The 17,934-nt window shown below is 40.9% G+C and overlaps 1 protein-coding gene across 2 annotated transcripts in view; it reads left to right on the top strand.

Moving 5' to 3' along the window:
* Positions 1-17,934, top strand: part of camkmt (calmodulin-lysine N-methyltransferase) — a 295,734-nt gene that overhangs the window by 92,547 nt on the left and 185,253 nt on the right. The gene's annotated exons all lie outside the window — the stretch shown is intronic.

The following is a 17,934-nucleotide window of genomic DNA, read 5'->3' on the forward strand; positions in this document are numbered from 1 at the left end:
TCCCAGACATTGGAAATTAAATTATTTAATACTTCTTGAGAGTTGTTTCCATTTTGATGAAGCACGTTATGAACCATTAAGTACTGTGTCTTAGCTTATTATCACAAAACACTATGGAATGTTAAAATTGCTTCGACTACTCAGCTGCAAGTAAAATTCACTTTAATAATCCTTTTTGATTTTGTTTCTGCACATTTGTCTTTTCGACAAAACAATATCCTCGGGGAACAGGGTTGGGTGAGTTTCTAAGCTGACATTATAAGAAAATGTAGTTAACATCAGCAATTGTGTCATTTCAATTGGGTATGTTAATTCAGCTCCTTCACCTTGTCACTAAATCCCGCAAGCCAATCCCTGACAACAATGTCAGCATTTGCTGCATAAACAACAGTATTTAAACATTGATTGCAGGTTTTTAAAAATATTTTTTTGGAGTACAAATCATAGAAATCCTCTTGAGAGTAAATTTGCAATATTTTGTTTGAAATGTGATTTAGAGAAAACTCTTTAACTGTATGTAATGTGAATGCGTTTGCCCTTTTGGTTTTGATCCTTTCATCGGTTATGGTTCCATGCTGGTAGTACCTTGGCTTTATGTGTGAAAAGTAGTGAGTATCAACATATTATTTCATCCTTCAAGTATAAGTGCTGTCAGTAGAATTGAATGAAAGGAGTGAGATCCTTGTGTGTGTCTCTCTCACCCTTTCTAACACAGTGATGCAAAAGCTAATTGTGGTACATTTCCCACTGCTGTAGCAGAGAAGTAGGAACATTGCAGTTGAATTCCAATTTGACAATGTCATTTTGTGTGCAGTGGAGAGTTAATTAACAATGTATGTTGATAAAATTATTGGGGAATAATGATTTGGAGCAGTTAGTGAAACTGATTATGTGAATGAGCTGAATTAGCAAACACTACTTGCGTTGGTTTTCTTTCTGTTTGTGACTACCTCTCTCTCACTCACGCTCACTCTCTCTCACTTTCTCTCTCACTCTCACTCTCACTCTCACTCTCACTCTAACCTATGCTCCATAGCACCATCAATAATGTCCCCAAGCTAATACCACAGATATTATCAGCCCTGGCTAGCCAGAAATATTCAAAAATTGAATGAGATGGATATTATAGATTGATAGAGCAGTTACACATATTTACTACCAACTTTTCTATTCAGAATAGTTTAAGGGTGGCACAATTATTCATTATGTTTTGTTTGATTTACAATTAACTTGACCTTGCAAACATATTGACGTCAAATTGATTTTGTTAAATTCGAGGTACTTTGTTCCATTGCTTTATTTGCATCGCACACACAATGACGTCTTTATGTGCTAATTTCTTTTTAGGTAAAATGTTGATTGAAAAAAATCCATTTGTTTTGCAGAACTCATAAGACTGCAGAAAAACATTGAAGTAAATAAAGCTAGGCTGCTGTCTTCAGCGGTACTGAGAACAGTATTTTCCTGGGCTTTATCTTCCTGAGGCAAAACACTGTTTTCAGTGTGGCAGTCTGCGATTTTCTTCCAGCTGCTAACAGATGACATCTCCAAATCAACCATGTTGGCCTTTGTACCTTCCAATAATGGGCTTACGTTGGCAGACCAAGGCACATCTTGGCAGAAGATCCACCCCTTACTGATTTCAGCAGATTCTTAATTGTTTATAAGATTGCAGTATTCGGAACCCATAAGTAATACGTGATTATTGTCAATTAAGTTCGTAAACTACTTTGTTATAGGTCACATGATAGAACATTTAGCAGTAAAGTAGTGGCAAATCATAGGTTTGGAATGTATAGTTGTGAAAAGGCTCTGCATTAACAGAAATGACAAGATCGGCCTTTACTGAGGAAGAGTTGTTTCATCTTCTATTTTATTCTTTCTATCTATCTTCTATCTATCTATCTTCTATATATATCTATCTATCTATATATATTAGTAAAACTCGCATCTTGTTTGTTTGTATATCTGCTTGTTTGTTCCCGAAACTGCAAAAACGTTACATGATAGCGCTACAATCTTTGGCCCATATTACTCACCATTGTCCTGGGGTGTGCAATAGCAAGTTTCATTCCATGTAACAAAGTATTTACCTTAATAAATTTTAATTTAGCTAATTTTTAAATCTAATACTTCCGTGTACTTGCCTGGCCTCACAATGGGGACCCAACAGCTCCACAGTTATGTTTCCTATTTTACAAACGCTTAGATCCTCGATTCACTTTATTAATTTTAACTTAATTTCTGTCATCAATGGCACAACTTCGAATGCGGAAGTCGTGCCTGCGTAGTGCGTGTCTGACAATTGAAAATGGCGCCGGTGACGCAAAATGACGCTGTCTCCCCGCGCATGCGCAGTGGGCCCTGTATCTGTGTGTGTGCATTTGGGAGGGGAAGAGAGAGAAAATATGTGTCTACAGACCAGTTGAGGAGATGGGAAGGAATTTTGGTAGTCAGAAGGTGGTGAATCTTTGCAATTCATTACCACAGAAGGCTGTGGAGGCCAAGCCAATGGATATTTTGAAAGTGGATAATAATAAATATTTAACATATATAAATGTTTTTAATGAATAACAGGGTAGATGTGGAGGCTTGCCGGGCCGGGATCGCCATTTTCACTGAACATTGCCTCGTGTATGGGTGAGTGGTGGAATATTACGTTGGGGGACGGATGCAACGGGCCCGCACTTGGTATAGTTATTTATAAAAGAAAATTGTCCAGTCTTAACTCGCATCTTGCCAAAATAATTAACTTAATTAGTGCCACACTTAGAATGATTCCTGCATCGATCTTCTTGTTCCGATTTGGAAGATAGCAGTCAAATATTCATTTTATTTAAATGTTGTTATTCTTTTCATTCTTTTTTTGTACAAAAATATTTATTGAAGTGATCAGTATTTCACTCAGTTAATCGTGTTCCAGTTCTGAAATTAATGTCGGTGTAATCTAAATTTTATTACAATGATTTGCATCTTGGGAGGACAAAAATAACTCCTGTTTTTAACCTTTTTGAGCATTTACGTGATGTGGAGATGTTCATTCAGTTGGCAATTGTCAGTCTTAAGCCTCTAAGTCTAAGAGACATAAGGCTTGGGCAGCACAGTGTTACAGCGGTAGAGTTGCTGCCTTACAACGCCAGAACCCCAGGTTCAATCCCGACTACGGGTGCTGTCTGTAGGGAGTTTGTACGTTCTCCCAATGACTTGCATGGGTTTTCTCTGGGAGTTCTGGTTTCCTCCCACACTCTAAAGCTGTACAAGGTTGTAGGCTAATTGGCTTCTGTAAATTGTAAATTGTCCCTAATGTGTGTAGGATAGTGTTAGTGTGCGGGGATCGTTGGTCGGCGCGGACTCGGTGGGTTAAAGGGCCTGTTTCCATGCTGTATCTCTAAACAAATCAAAAATTAAGGCTGATATCCCAATGTTGTATTGAAGAAATACCACCAGGGCATTATTAGCTACGTCAGCGGAACATAGGAATAGCTACAGATCATTTCCAAGGGGGGTTTATTCCCAGTATTGCGGCCAATATTTGTTCCTAATAAATATATTATCAAAAATCAGATTTTCTAGCTATCATAAACCATTTAAGGTTGGAGTTGCAGTGTCAAATTGGATGCTGTGTTTTCTACATCACAATAGTAAGTACACTTCAAATAGATTTCTTGGCTGTAAAACACGTTGAGATGTCCTGAGGTTATGAAAGATGTTGTGTACATGCAATTCTTTCGTTTCTGTCTTTGAGACAATCATGAAGTGATGGCAGTGAATGTGACATGGTAATTGAGGGGAAACTTGTAGTTGGCAATATTCTGCCTCACCAAAGACTGCTGCTTTTAGTTTAGTTTAGTTAGAGATACTCCACAGAAACAGGCCCTTTGGCCCACCGAGTCCACCACTCCATCGGTGATCAGCTTCCACTATTTCTATGCTATCCCACTCCCTAAAAACAAGAGACAATATAAAGAGACCAATTAACCTACAAACTTGCACATCTTTGAGACGTGGGAGGAAACCCACGTGGTCACAGGCAGAATGTTCGAACGCCACACAGACAGCACCAGAGGCCAGGATCGAACCCGGGTCTCTGGCACCGTGAGGTAGCATCTCTAACAGCGGCGCCACCGTGCTGCCCTATTATTATTTATTAATCAGCATAGAAATGTTAAGCTGCAAATACATTAAAGTCTGCATAGAGGGAAGATGAGGGAGGGGTGGGGGACTGTGGAATTTGGGAATACCAATAAAAATAATAAATAAAAAGGAAGTAAACCAAACACTTACATCTGAAGCGTTTTCTCTTGGGACCATCCTGTGGGAAGATTCATCCTCATTCTGCCATGACTGCTTCCATCATTTCAAGTGCTTGATCTGTTTCACGGTTTTATAGAATCGATGAATCTCATCCCCAAAGAGTCCAGCAGTCCCTTTGATTCCTGACCTGACATCTGCTAATGCTGCTGCTGCCGACCTGCCACTCTGGATCTGCTGAACTGTGCGTCGTGTTTGACAACATTCATAATACGAATCAATATTCGGCATTGGGAAAGTGAGAGAGAGAGGGAAGCTGTTGCCGCAAAAGGCTGCTTTGCCCCTGGGCGTCTGTCAGAATGGGGTAGTTATTAATAGCTCCATCTCCACTTAGCATAGTCAGTAGGGGTCAGGCATGAAATGATTTAATCAGTTTATGATATCTGTGACAGGGAGCACTTAAAATGCAATCACAAAATTTAGGCAGAAGTGTCCCTGGGCTGCTGTAGTGTTTACCTTAGTTATTTTTGTTGTTGTTGCTACTACAGAGCTGAACTGTGCAACAATGTACTAGTCTTCATTCAGTATCAAAGCATTTAGTGAGAATGGAACTTATTTAGCTGCATGTCTTTTGTTTCCTGTACTTTGATATGTCCTTAGCCTCGTTTTACTCTGTAACCTAAATAGTACTAAATCCAATCTGGGTCATGGTTAGTGAAGCACTAATTAGTATTCAACCTAAAAGCCAAATGATGTGAGCTGCTGCAACAGATTACAAAAATAAGTTTTTAAAAATTGCCCGATTTCGTTTGAAAAAGCTAAAGTGAAATATTCAGATCAAAGATGAGGATTTATTGCAGATTTTATTCCCTGTGTGTGACAGAGATTTTACAACACAGAACAGCACAGCACAGGAACAGGCCCTTCTGCACACAATGTCTGTGCTGATCATAATGCCAAGACCCACTTTCAATAACCTGCACATAATCCATATCCCTCCATACCCTGCATTACCACGTTCCCATCCAGAAGTCTCAAATGCCACTATCGTATCAGCCTCAACCACTACCCCAGACAGTGTGTTCCTGGCACTCGCCACTCGGAGGTTTAGCTAGACCATTCAATAACCATTCGACCTATCAGAAGCCGAGACCTCCGTTGGTCCAACAAAATGGATAATTGAGAAAGACTCTGGATCCAAGGGTGCCAGAAAATCGATGGTGGACCTGTATGTACGTGGCTGGTCTAGCTGACTTTCTGGTCAGTGGTGGTCCATAATATTTGTGCTTGGGAACTTGATGATGCTAATCCTGTTGAATCTTGTTGGAAACAATCATTGCCTGGCACATGTCAGCCCAAGTCAAACATTAAATAGGTTTTGTGTAGGAAGGAACTGCAGATGCTGGTGTAAACCGAAGATAGACACAAAATGGTGGAGTAACTCATCAGGACAAGCAGCATGTCTGGAGAGAAGGGATGTGTGACGTTTCTGGTCGAGACCCTTCTTCAGACTTGGAAGCACGGAGAACATTACATGCTGAGGAGTTGTCATCAGCGAACATTCTTTTTTCTGACCTTCATATAGATGGTTCCAGTTCTTTTAATTCCCTTTTCAAGGTTGCAAAGGCTAGAACCCCGTAACCTGTTGTTAAGACAACAACCATTCACCCAATATCAGCAAGACAAAGGAGATAGTGATCGATGTCAGGAAGCTAAGCGGTGCACATACATTGAAGGTGGTGAAGTAGAGATGGTTGAAAGCTTCAAGTTCTTGGGGTAAAATTTCTCCAGCAACTTGTCCTGGACCATCCACGTCGAAGCAATTGCCAAGAAAGCACACCAATGCCTCTACTTCCTCAGAAGGCTTTGGAAATTTTACATGTCCCCAACAATATTCTTCAACTTCTACAAATGCGCCGTAGAAAGCATTTCATTGTGATGCATCACAGCATGGTTTGGGAACAGCTCCATCCAAGATCTCAAGAAATTGCAGGGAGGGGGGAAGAACAAAGGGGGACCTAGAGCGGTGGAGGAGACAATAAAGTATTCAATTCAAAATCGAACTGTGGAGACAGCACCAAATAAAAACGTCATTTACAATTTCCAGCATCAGTACAGCATTTGTCCATTACCCAGTGAACAGATTATTGTTTAAAGCTGGGAAAGAGTTGAAGTCGGAAATTTCTATACAGTGACAGTCACGGTGAATGAGGATATCCTCCACCTAAAAGTGTGGAGCGAGCAAGTCCCAAACTGGAACATAAATGTCAGAGATTTCCTTCACCCAATGACAAGTAAACTCCCAAGCGGAGATAGTCCATTATAAATGTGCTCAAATAGAGCTGTCACTTGCCAACAGGATTCTGAGATATTGTCCTTGAGTGCTGAAGACAGAATAATTTGTGAAATAAACCTGAAAACTGTGGCCATTGTAACAATTCATATTACACACTTGTGAATTTGTGCACACTTTTACACACTTGTTGGGTTGTGTTTTGAGACTGGGCTGGGAGCCAACTCTTATACAGGTATCTGTACTTTATTTGACCTTGTGGATGACCACACAATTTTTGACATCACATAATTCCACTACACTTGTCTTTTAAATTATGTTATTTTGTTAGATTAGATTAGATTCCTTTATTTGTCATTCAGACCTTTCGATCTGAACAAAATATTGTTGCCTGCAGTCATACATATAATAATAAATAACAGAACACACAATAAACACAAATTAACATCCACCACAGTGTGTTCACCAGGCACCTCCTCACTGTGATGGAGGCAAAAGTCTTAAAGTCTCTGTCTCTTCCCTCCTTATTCTCCCTCTGCGTTGAGGCGATCCAGGCCTCCGATGTTGTTACCCCACCTGGTGATGGTAAGTCAGTCCCGCGGCTCAACCGAGCTCCGCGAACGGGCCGGTTCGAGCTCCGCGGCCCGGGGTGGTCGAAGCTGCCGAAGATGCCGCCCTCCAGTCCAGCGGACGCAGCTGTTGCCGCGGGAGCTCCGTAAAAACAGGTCACCAGCCTGTGACCTGCGAGCTCCTGACGATGTCGTCTACTGACCCGCGGCCGAGCTCCGGATTCGGGTCGCCGCCGCCTCAGCACCGGGTTGGGCCGCCCCAGCCACCGGAGCACAAATCATCATCCGAGGACGTACACACCATTGATAAACTTATTGGCCTTACTATCTTGATTTTATAGATCCATAAACTAAAGTATTTCAATTATTGTTTGTGAATGACTACCACTGGTCATTATTATGGCACACACTGGGGATTCTTGACGCGATTCACAAATGCCCATGTTATTTATAAGACAATTCCCTCCTCCCACACCCTCCCCACAAATGTTCTATTCTTTTGCAGAAATAACTTACAATTTAGTGTAAAATTGTACATTAAAGAGTACGCCACCTGTCCATTCTGTCCATACCTGTCCTGTAGAGTTCCTCCAGCACTTTGTGTTTTGCTTACAATCTTGATGTTAGAATTAGGAACTCTGATTTAATAAGACACACTAATTGACACCGTTGGATATCCCATGTTCTCAGTTATCAGTAATATAGTTGGCCTCGGTATCCCCAGATCTGAAAAGGGCAAATCATTGAATCTTTTGCTGTCCTTTCACCTCTTTCGTCTCGACAGGGATACAGTTATTGGTGCCAGACACTGAGATGATGCACTGATTATACCCAATGAGCCATAATCCAATGACACCAGAGATGGGGTGGGGGGGGGAAATTTTGTAAAGGAGAAATATCTTCTCGGTTGTTGCTGAGACTCAAATTTTACTATATGTTGACAATACTGTTCATCATGGCAATGTGAAGAAGAAAAAGGTTTCAAATAGCTTCTAGGCAGATTTGATTGAAATTTGTAATTGCTTTTGGCTGCTAGCCTAGTCTGGAGTACTTATAATTGTTTGTTTCACTTGCTTGTCAAACTTGGCAGATTGGTGAAGGTTTCTCAGTGTCAATCTTCCTCAGGGTAGGGATCAGCTTGAAAAGTTTATTAATAATAATTATTAACAATAATTGTGTTTTACTTTTATTTTACTTTAACATTTTACTAATTTCATTGAAAGTGATCAGGTTAAATTTCTTCAAAATTTTGATATCTTCTTCCACTGAGAATGGTACAGGGTGGCACGGTGGCATAGCGGAAGAGTTGTTGCCAGAGTCCAGAGACCCGGGTTCGATCCTGACTACGGGTGCTGTCTGTATGTAGTTTGCACGTTTTTCCTGTGACCACGTGGGCTTTCTCTGAGTGCTCCGGTTTCCTCCCACACTCCTAAGACTTACAGGTTTGTAGATTAATTGGCTTTGGTAAAAATTGTAAATTGTCCCTAATGTGTAGGATAGTGTTAATGTACGGGGTGATCACTGGTCGGCGTGGACTCACTTGGCCAAAGGGCCTGTTTCCACGCTGTATCTCTAAAGTCTAAAGTGTAAAAGATAGGCATGTGGATATGTGCTTCATCATGGGCATGAGCAACCTCCACCACTACTGCCCTGCTTTGCCAATACTGTGGCACTGTGACCGTGGGTATGACGTTCATACACAGTGGTTCAGTTAATGCTGTATCTTGCCAAAGTAGCATTGGATAACTTACAAGGTTTCTTGAAGATTCCTAACCTCGCACATGCTGAGTAGTTCATTCTAGGAGCTTTGGGGCTCATAAACCCACTGTGTGCCTGGGTCCTGGACCTTCTCACCACCAGGCCCCAGGTAGTCAAGATGGGGGGAAATACATCGAAGTCCCTCACCCTGAGCACAGGATCCCCCCAAGGTTGCGTCCTCAGCCCCCTACTGTACTCCCTGTACACACATGACTGTGTGGCCAGGTTCAGCTCCAACTCGATAATCAAGTTTGCTGATGACACTGTGGTGGTGGGCATGATCTCAGATAACGATGCAAAGGCCTACCGGGAAGAGGTGGCTGATCTAGCACTCTGGTGTCAGGACAACAGCCTCTTCTTGAATGTCAGAAAAACTAAGGAGCTGATCGTGGACTTCAGGGGGGCACATCATCCGAGGACGTACACACCATTGAAGATAAATGGGGATATTGTGGATAGGGTGAGCTGTTTTAAATATCTGGGAGTCCACATCTCAGAGGATCTGACATGGACATCACACGCTGCCGCACTGGTGAGTAAAGCAATGCAGCGCCTTTACCACCTCAGGCAATTGAGGAAATTCAGAGTGTCTCTGAGGATCCTCCAGTGCTTCTACTCAGCGGCTGTGGAAAGCATCTTGTCCGGAAATATCAAAATTTGGTTTGGGAACTGCTCTGCCCAGGGCAAGAAGGATGTGCAGAGAGTAGTGCGTTCAGCCGAACACACTATGGGAACTACATTCGCCCCCCTGCAGGAACTATACATCAGAAGGTGCAACTCCAGAGCCAACAAAATCATGGGAGACCCCTTCCACCCCAGCAACAGACTGTTCCAGCAGCTACGGTCAGGCAAACGCCTCCGTTGCCATGCTGTGAAAACGGAGAGGATGAGAAGGAGTTTCTTCACAGAGGCCATTAGGACTGTAAACTCCTACTCTCCAGGGACTAACTTTACAGTACAATTTTACTGTTGTGTGGTGTCTTTTTAAAATTGCTGTTTTTTCCTTTTTTTCCCCTCCCACAAATACGTAATATGTGAATATGTGATTCTGTTCCATTCTGTTTGTAGTTTGTTTGTTTGTTTCTTTGCACAATTCGCGAGCATTGCCACTTTTCATTTCACTGCACATCTCGTATGTGTATGTGACGAATAAACTTGACTTGACTTGTCTTTGTGTTTTGGAATATTTATCCAAACTTGAATGGTTGCAATTACTCCCAGGTGATGGTGTTGTGTGGTGGCGGATTGGAAAGTTTACAATGGTGGGTTTTTCCATTCCAGTGGAATGAATGAAAGATGCAGCATTGAAACAAGCCCTTCTGCCTTCCGAGTATAAGCTGACCATCGATCACCTGTCCACATTAGTTCTATGCTATCCGACTTTCTCATCCACTCACTGCACACTGTAATTTGCTGGGGCCAATTAAGTTACAAACCCGTATGTCCTTGGAATAAAGGAGGAAACTGGAGCACCTGGAGGAAATCCATGTGGTCACAGGAAGAACATGCAAAGATGTTCTGTGAGAAGATGCAGTAGGGTTGTTTAATTTTCACCCTGCTTGAAACAGATCAGGTGATGATATTACAAACCATTAACTTTATTTCCCAGCTCAGATATTGCCTGCGAATGCAGGTGGGTAATGAAAATGGGAGATTTGTGGTTTTATGTGAATTGGGGGCTTTTTTATATTAACAATTTTACATTGACGAAGATGTGAACAGCAGTTTAGCAGAAGCATGACTTCAAATCGGACTAAGCGTTTTTGTGTAATCAGTAGCGGATCAGAACCAGATTTTAAGACCATTATTCATTGATGGTTGAATGTTACATTTTGGTAGGAAAGGGAAATCTTATCAGTCCAATTTGATTGTTACTTATTATTTGCACAGTAATACATAGTGCTGTGCCTTCTTGTAGGTGTCATCAGCTGGTAAATAAGAAGGACCTTGTTGGTTTTTAGCCTTGCTAACTCATTGTAATTAGGTTAATTGTTAACTGTGTTTTTAGTCTTGGACCTGTTGATGTGTATGATGAGCTGCTCACCATGTACGTTGATCAAGCCTTTAGGATTAATTGTCGGCTTTGCGCCCTGACTGTCATGTGATTTCTTGTCAGGAATTAACCATTTCATTGTAAGGTAGTTTCCAATCTTAAATGTTTGAGCATTTGAGAATCAAAGAATGGATGTTCAAAAGAAATAAAATACTTCCTTTGTAAATGAAATCATGTAATGAAATGTGGTTTCTGCAATGTGTGTGTGGGTTCTTACTCCAGTGCATAATGCCAGGAATTTAGTGAATCAGTAAGAGAAATGGGGAATGGCCAAAACAAGCATACATTTAGTTAAAGATAGATGCAATGTGCTGGAATGACTCAGCGGGTCAGGTAGCATCTCTGGGGAAAAAGAATGGGTGACGTTTTGGGTCAGGATCCTCAAAATGTCACCAATCCTTTTCCTCCAGAGATGCTGCCTGAGCTGCTGAGTTACTCCAGCACTTGGCATCTTATGTTTTGCATAATCCAGCATCTATATACAATGTATACCAGTTCTATATACATTTAGTTTCTCCATTCTCCCTGCACAGCACGCATGCATACACCACAAAACAAAGTTGTATCTTTATATACGCTAGATTACTTTTTGAAAATAATGAGTGATTTATATATTCATGCTATTGATAAAGTTGTCAACCCCCCAGCTTTTCTGAGTTCATTTCATTGATGATTTCATTTACAAAGGAAGTATCATTGGCAAAGCATTTATTTCATGATGAGAGGAAGATGGCATGATTTGATTTTCTTTTACAGTTTCCACTTGACCAACCTCTGGATACCATTGTAATCCTTCATCGTTTTGATATTCACTTATTTATCTCTCTCTTGAATAGGTCATAACAGCAAAACATGTCTGAATATCTTCTTCGCAAGTGATATCATGAATCGCTCTGTGATCTGTAATTTTGTTTCTTATCGAACTGATTCATCCGTCTCTCCCAGAATTTGACAGAACCTGTTTTAATTATATTCCATAGATACTGCCGCATCCGCTGAGTTTCTCCAGCACATTTGTTTACCTTCGATTTTCCAGCATCTGCAGTTCCTTCTTAAACATTACTTATATTCCAAGTGTTCATGTTTGTACCAACAGGAGTATATTCTCTTGTGGAATAAGATAATATTCAGGAGTTGAACAAAAAAAAATGCTAATCAGTGTCTTCAAAAATTCTTTTAACTTATTAGCCAGCAAATGCATGTTGGGCCGAAAGGGCTGATTCCATACTGTGTGATTCTAATTAGTTTGCATACCACTTTAGGTCTGAAAAAGGGTCTCGTCCCAAAACGTCACCTATTCCTTTTCTGCAGAGATGCTGCCTGACCCGCTGAGTTACTCCAGCATTTTGTGTCTACCTTCGGTGTAAACCAGCAACCTGGACGTTACAGTTTTCAGGCTCCTGTACCTTCTTCCTGATGGCAATGGTGAGATGAGTGTGTGACCTGGATGGTGTGGGTCCTTGATGATTTTGGCTGCCTTTTTGAGGCAGCGACTACGACAGTTCCCTTTGACGGTGGGGAGGTCAAAGCCAGCGATGGACTGGGCAGTGGTCACAACTTTTTGTAGTCTTTTTCACTCCTGGACGTTCAAGTTGCCGAACCAGGCCACGATGCAACCCGTCAGAATGCTCTCTACCGTGCACCTGTAGAAGTTTAGGAGAATCCTCTTTGACATGCCGAATCTCCGTAACTTGATGATGGAGTTTGCATTATGTCCGGCTATGCAGTCATGGGTATAGAGTGAGTACAGCAGGAGGCTGAGCATGCAGCCTTGAGGTGCTCCCCTACTAATTGTTACTGAGGATGAAGTGGTTCCTCCAATTCGAACAGACAGTGGTCTGTGGATGAGGAAGTCGAAGATCCATATAAGAACTATAATAAGATTCTGTTGGCATATTTAATAGAAAGAGGATTTTTTAAAATTTGTAATGACTTAATTTTGTGCCATTTTTTAATTCTCAAAATGCCAGTCACACTTATTGTATAACTTTTGGAGTTCTATTCAATAAGAAAACGAGTTAACCTGTGACATTCACGAAAGAAAAGTATTTCAAACCTTATCTAGTAGTAACCTAATGACAATCCAATGGCTAAGTTTATAAAAGACACAGGATTGACACTCAAATAAACTTAGATAAAAATTTCCAAAACCACTATGCTGTATTTTAAAGTCAAGCCTGGCACATTATGATAGTTGGAATGTTGGAAGGTGCAAGTTGATTTAGCTAGTAGCCACAAGCTAATGATAACATACTTTTATTTAGAACCACAATACTTCCTCACCCATATAATGCTGGAAATAGATCCACAAACAAGTTAGAAACTTCAGAATGGAGACATCATGTGCTCATGCGACCACTTAACTATTATTTTCATTTAATCCTATTACAGCAAGGACTCTTTCTAATGGGCTGATCAAAGTGCTATATATTATTTTGCTTTTATCTTAACTGTAGTGAAAGCTTACTTTGCTCCGGAACTTATTTCAGAGCTAAACTCCCTGGATGGAGTTTTTATGAGGGCTTGAGTGATTCTCTTCGAACTATTAATTGGCAGGAGTTTTTTTTGGAAAAAAAAAGACCCGTATCTGAAACAAAAGTGATAATAGGCTAAGCTGTTGCTGCATTACTCCTTGACGGTTATCTGGAAGGAATTAAGCCAGGCTAGTATGGTGCTTGTGTTCTCTGGAAATAATTAGACCTAAACAAGCTCAGCAGTTCTTAGCTCTTACCACTGTAAAGGGCTCAGGTGACTTTAGGCTTAACAGAGCATGAAAGGTTAAGTCTTAAGTGGCTGCAGAGATTCTATCCCTCTTTGTCACTTGACCTCTAATGGAATGACCATGTTGTGCAGTTTCAGGTACTTGTTTGATAGATTAAAAAAATAAATACCTATTAATGTACAAATACAATCTTGCTAAGATATGATCTGGCCAACAACAGAAGTTATCTATGCTGTTCAGAGTATGCAACATATATCATGCTTGACAATTATGCATATTATCTGAAAAATATCTTCAGAAAGTTAATTTATTTTTCTTCTGGTTGACTTTCAGTTGCCAACTTTGCCATTATTAATGCGTTGTCCTGGATCGTCAGTGTTGTTGGCTTACTGATCTATTGCTCGTCTGGATGGTATGAAGGCTTTCCATTGAGGCCCGTTACAGGCCTCCTTGATCAAGGATATGGGACCATTGTAGTAACCCAACTCCCCATCATGGCAATCAAATGCAACAGCCATTTTCTACCAGTATTTTGGATCTTGTGCTACAACTAATGCGCTGTCCTAACATTTATTTTAGAGACACAGCACAGAAACAGGCCTTTCGGCTCACCAAGTCCGCGCCGGCCAGTGATCCCCAAACAGTAGAACTATATTATACATTAGAGATTACTTACAACCTTTTCCGAAGCCAATTAACCTACAAACAATATGTTTTTGGAGTGTGGGAGGAAACCACAGCACCCAGGGAAAACCCACGTGGTCACAGGGTTCAAACTGTAGAGCCACGGGATCGAACCCGGGTCTCTGGAGCTGTAAGGCAGCAACTCTACTGCCACTGTGCTGCCCCTACATGCTATGTCCTTACTATGTGCTCAGTTGCAGGAAGTAGCCTCTAATCGCGCTATTTGAGGACATTGACACCATTCACAGAGTTCACAGTTGTGCAGGATCGAAATGAATGCTTTGGCCTGCCCCATTTATGCCCTGGTTAATTGATCCCTTCCCACCCAAACCACCCGCTCCCCAGGTACCTTCCCCTGCAACGGCAGAAGATGCAACACCTGTCTCTATACCTCCTCCTTCGACTCTGTCCATGGACCCCGATAGTACTTTCAGGTTAGGCAGCAGTTCACTTGCATCTCCTCCAACCTCATCTACTGTATCCATTGTTCAAGATGTGGACTCTTATACATTGGCGAGTCCAAACGCAGACTGAGCGATTGTTTCACGGAACACTCAGCCCGCCTGAACCTACCTGATCTCCTGGTTGCTGGACACTTTACTTCTCCTTCCCATTCCTACCGTAGGTCTCCTCCATTGTCAGTGAGGCTAAATGCAAATTGGAGGAACAGCAACTCGTATTTCACATGGGCATCTTACAGCCTAGTTCTATATATTGATTTATCTTACTACAGGTAGCCCTGGCATTCCCTCTCTCTCTCTATCCCTCCCTCACCCAAGTCACACTAGCTTCTCGTTTTCACTGAACAAACAGTTTAAATTGGCCTTTCTTTTATCATTGTTAGTTTTTTGTATATCTTTCATTCATTGTTTTTTTTATCTCTCCACATCACCGTCTATATCTCTCGTTTCCCTTATCCCTAACCAGTCTGAAGAAGGGTCTCGACCCGAAACATCACCCATTCCTTCTCTCCAGAAATGCTGCGGGTCCCACTGAGTTACTCCAGCTTTTTATGTCTATCTTCCACTCATGCCAATCTTTTTTGCCCATCTACCCTAATCCCATTCATCTGCATTAATTAGTTTGATATCCAATTGTGCATTGCCTCTTCAAGTACCTGCTTAAATGTCCTTAAATGTAGTGATTGTGCCATCATCTCTGGTAGCGAGTTCTAGATGTCAATCACTGTAAATACTGTTCCCTTCAAATTCACTTTAAATCTCCATCCCCTCACATTAAACCTATTCTGTTTTCTTTTTGCTATCCCTGCCACAACTAGGTGATTCTGATTACCCACCCTATCTTTGCCTCTTACAATTTTATATTCCTCTGTCAAGTCAAACTTTCCAATTATTCACATCAGTTTCTGCTGACTGTTTCCACTTCCTGTTAATATGCCCACACTGACAAATGTCCCATGTACACTAGTGGCTCCTGCCTGCGTTTGGCCCATATCCCTCTAAACCTGTCCTATCCATGTACCTGTCTAAATGTTTCTTAAAATGTTGTGATAATACCTGCCTCAACTACCTCCTCTGACAGCTCATTCCACACACCCACCACCCTTTGTGTGAAAAAGTTACCCCTCTGTTTCCTATTAAATCGTTCCCCCTCACCTTCTTAAGCTTATGTCCTCTGGTTCTCAATTCCCCTACTCTGGGCAAGAGGCTCTGTGCGTTTATCCAATCTATGCCTCTCATGACTACCATGAGATACTCTGGTCCTGGAAAGTCTGATTCAGTTTAAAGAGTAAAAGAACGGACATAATTAATATGTTAAACATTATGAATATTAATTAATGCGTTGTAGAAAATTTGATGTATTCTTTCCTTTCTGTGACTTCATCAGATCAGACAACAGTTGGTCTGTGGATTATGCGACAAAATAGCCCAGTTGAGCTAAATCTAGGACGACATTGACACGGATCTTTACAGTTGTTAGTAGCGGTACGTTCATACTGCAACCTTCTAAATTCAGGCCCTTCCTGGTTTTCACATTCTACATAATTGGGGTTATTATATGCAGAAACACTACTTAAAGTGAGTCTAACAGAAATGTTTTTATGACAGCAATAAAAAAAAAAACAATTTAAAGAGCTTATTGGAAAATCACAGCAGACACAACATGTGCCCACATGTTTACCATCAGTTAATATGCCACAGTGTGAAATGATCAAAGTTATTTATTCAGATGCAATGTCAATGAGAATTCACTGCTCTGAAGCAATACATTATTACCCTTCCAAAATTCTCTCGTATCCATCTGTGGAAGAAATTAACTTAGAGGAAAATTAAAGGAAAATGAAAAGCGGAGAATTTGCAGGTTTGCTTCAAGAGACTTTATTGCATAATATCATGGAGAGATAGCGGCAGTTAACTGCTCACCATTTCTCTGACTTCACAGCAGAATTAGCCAACAGTTATACTGTGCAGTAAACAACTTTTGTTTTTGTTAAATACAACTATACGAAAATATACTATCTACTACATGGGTACTAATTATTTCATTAGTCGTAACATACTTTTTATTTATGTCAATCTTATTGAACAACAGATGATTAATACAAGTCAAACACAATACAAGGGCATCTTGACATGATTGTATCTCACCTTTTAGGCAGACCGCGCCACCATCCCCTCTCCCAGCCAATCATAAGCCCCTCCATTTACTGCAACGTATCTCCGCTACTAGCGGTAAATACTGTAACGATGATAAAAAAGTCTACTGTAACACACTGCTGAGAGAAACAAGCTTCCTTATCTCCATCTACTATTTCATGTTTACATTTATCATCCCTCCCTTCAACACATTCCGAGACAAGAGGTAATACGTCTAATCTTACTTTGCTGATTTCCACGAACCTCTTCTACACCTGGTCAATGAGAGATGCCAATTGTCACATCCAAACACCCTTTCGTTACCTTGTTCAATTTCAATCAAAATTAATTAAGAAAGGATATTAATATTTTCTTCCACACCATCTCTCTTGAAGGCAGTGACTTATTATCTGATGTAGTTGCAGAAAGTCTATTTGTCTAAAACACTAGTTCTCCTCTTTCCCTTTAGAGAATCCAGTTGTTTCTGAAATTAATTGTGTATTCTGGACTTAATCATTCCTTGATGGAAAGAAGTACATTCAAATATCTAATTTATATTTATCTCACATAATGCTAAATTTGTCTCACATAATGCCTTAAAGTGCTGTGGTCCTGATACATTATGTACCTGGGTTTACTTTCTTGACCCAGTCAATGCTTAGAATTGTATAAACTTCTACCAGATCTTACCTCGACCTCTGATATTCCAAAATTCCAGAGAAAACAATCCCACTTTGTCCAACCGTTCCATATAACAAGTATGCTCATATCCAGGCAGCATCCTTATAAACCTCCTGCACCCTCTCCTAGGCTCCACATCCTATAACCAGACAACAATACTCTAAATATGATCTAGCCAATATTTTATCAGACTGCAACATGACCTCCAGACTCTTATGCTCAATGCCATGACTGATGAAAGCAAACATACCATATGCCGTTTTTGCTGCACTTTCTACTTGTGTCTCTACTTTCAGGGAGCTATAGGCTTGTCCCCAAGATCCCAC

The sequence above is a fragment of the Leucoraja erinacea genome, chromosome 8 (genome assembly GCF_028641065.1).
Source record: "Leucoraja erinacea ecotype New England chromosome 8, Leri_hhj_1, whole genome shotgun sequence".
Taxonomy (NCBI): Eukaryota; Metazoa; Chordata; class Chondrichthyes; order Rajiformes; family Rajidae; genus Leucoraja; species Leucoraja erinaceus.